Source organism: Aplysia californica, unplaced genomic scaffold (assembly GCF_000002075.1).
Source record: "Aplysia californica isolate F4 #8 unplaced genomic scaffold, AplCal3.0 scaffold00185, whole genome shotgun sequence".
NCBI classification, from domain to species: Eukaryota; Metazoa; Mollusca; class Gastropoda; order Aplysiida; family Aplysiidae; genus Aplysia; species Aplysia californica.
The window spans coordinates 448,698-451,545 of NW_004797455.1; positions in this window are offsets into that span (position 1 = coordinate 448,698).

Sequence of the window (2,848 nt, forward strand, 5' to 3'; positions counted from 1 at the left end):
GAGTGAGTGAGTGAGTGAGTGAGTGAGTGAGTGAGTGAGTGAGTGAGTGAGTGAGATAACGAATGCTTTTCAGGAAGTCGAACAAAGTGATCAATGAAACTCAACCTGTTGACTGATTGTAAAAGAGCCAAAATAATTTTACATTATAATAGGTGTAAAAATGGAAAATATGATAATATGTTGTTCATGATACTGATCATGAAATCTGCTTGGCAACTGTCAAGTCTTAGTTGTGACAATGGGCAGCAGTCATGGGTTTCTGAAATCCCAGAAGTGTGTTATCGTTCAATTCAGGACTGAAAAACGTTCAGCATTATTTATCAGATTTCAATGTAGGTGTATTTATGCCGCAATCAACACAATTTAGATCATTGGGGTGGTAGGCCTCTGACCTTGTCTGTCAGGGATAACCTGGCAAAGAGGGGTACATCCAAGCTGAAAAACTCGAGAAAAAAAATGTCTCCCCTCTCAGGAATCGCACTTGGGTTTCTCGTGAGCGACAGCGAAGTGCCTAACCGTAACATCACAGACGGCGTTGCATTTATTTCATAGTCCCCTCAAATAAACGTTTGACATACAAAATTAATAGAATTGGACGTGTCGCCAGAGACGACATTGGAAGTGTTTTGTCTGTCTTGAGCATTTCAATAATTGTCTGTTATCGAAATTATTCTTTCAGTGCAATACAATGTTCACGCCATTCGTAAATTGCAACGGAAGTGCGAGGATGATAAAAACGAAAAAGAGATATTTTATCTGGAACGAAACTTGACAGCCAAATTATTTTCTTTGCAAATGTACTCCTCAAAGCCTGAAACTCGTTTTGCTGGTTTTCGTTATTGGTTTCTTATTTGTTTTTGTTTTTTGTTTTGTTTTGTTGTTTGTTTGTTTTTGTTTTTTTGTGTGTGTGTTTTTGTTTTGTTTAGTTTGTTTTGTCTTGTTTTTTGTTTGATTGTTTTTTTGCTTGTTTGTTGTTGTTGTTTTTTTTGCTGTTTTTTTTTTGTTTTGTTGTTGTTGTTGTTGTTGTTGTTTTTTTTGGGGGGTCGGATTTAAGACGAAGCAGAAGAAGACATGTGTCAGAACGGTCGATTCTGCTTTATTTTTTTTCTTTGCCAGATTTAAGTTGCATTCATTACTGTTTCATTTGGTAGGGTACGTACATACGGTGCCTTGGAGTATTCTTTTTTCTGTCTTTTCTGGGTCAAAAATGGATTTTGCGGGTTTTATCTTTTCAAGTCTTTTTCAGTCGTCAATTTTGCTATAATGTAAAAATTCACCAAAGTTCACTTAAAAGTAATAAATGAAGATTTGCATTTTTTCAATGAAGAAATTAGGGTTATAAACGGTTGGTCAATGATAGCTCTGTAGATGTATGTTCATCCGTGATCTATGTGATTCTCACAAGCGCTTATTCTGTATTTGAATTTGAATTTAAGAAACATGTGCTAAGTGTAATGCTCTCAGATTATTTGGTTTTTGGTTTTTGGAGTGTTGTTGTTGTTTTGTTTTTGTTGATGTTGTTTGTTTTGTTTGGGAGGGGGGTTTGGGGGGTTGTTTGTTTGTTTGTTTGTTTGTTTGTTTGTTTTGATGATTTGTTTTGTTTTTGTTTGTTGTTGTTTGTTTGTTTTCGAAATTGCTACCTTGCAGTTTGGAGCATTTTTGTGCACGAAATTTGGAAGAGGTAATCTTGATATGGCTGTGTTTGATTCCTTAAGTGTCTAGACGTAAGAAGACACTTCTAATGTATGGCCAATCCAAAAGACGTGAAGCTTAAGACTTTCTTCCTTATGTAAACATGCTGATGTGCCGAGTACAGACTAAGTCTGACCGCTAGAGTCCTGATCAACAACTGTGTTTTTGTTTTGTTTTTGTTTGTTTTTGTGTTTGTTTGTTTTTTACTTGTTGTTTTTGTTTGGTGTTTTGTTGTTGTTGTTGTTGTTTTTCTTTTTTTTTCTTTTCAAAAAGAGAACATTGTTAAGGGATATGGAAAAGCGATAGGTCTGGAACGAGCTGTAAAATGTTACAGTTAAGGGGTAAAGTACATGTCTGTAATTTCTTTAAGTTACAAGACCCATATTCACTTAAGCTGTCACTCTCTATGGCTAATCATTTAATTGTCTTTCTATACGACAAAAACTGCTCATCACATTAACGAGAATGTAGCTATTGCAGTAAGCTGATTGTACTGGGTACACATTGTTGATATCTTTCTTATTCCTAGCGCAGAGATAGAGCCTCGCTCAGCTGAGGAAAGAAAAGACTCGTTAAAGTAATCAGCTTCAAGCCTTAGGCGCCAGGCAGAGGAAGAAAAGATCAACACTTTTTTTTAAAGCATAGTTTTTGTCTTGGCCCACTCTAAATGACGGTCCTATCGATTGGGACATCTATTGCGACGTTATTGAAGGGGAAGTGATGGCATAGTGTTGCACGAACCCCTCTCCACCCCACCCCTTCCCTTTTTTTCCTTTTTTCTTCAGATTTAGCAAAAGAATACGAGAATTGGTTTGTAAGGAGGGTTACTGACACCACTCTGGATTTTAGCCACACAAAGAGAAATGTCTCTTAGCTCATTTTCTAAAAATAAGAATTTTACGATGGTCGCAAGTATATAATATTATTATTATTAAGGTCATATATAAGCGCCCCTATCTCTCAGTTGGAGTGGGTTGATTTTGAAAGTTGAAATCTGCTAACCTTAACACGACAAAGAGAAGGGGACTGCAATACGTTTTCATTCCCTTTTTAAGTAATATGGGATCTTAGATTGTCCATAAATGCTGAATTCTGGAATAATATTTTTGTTGCTTAACGTAAAACAACTCTTTTTAAGTTAGTTGGGGGGGGGTGC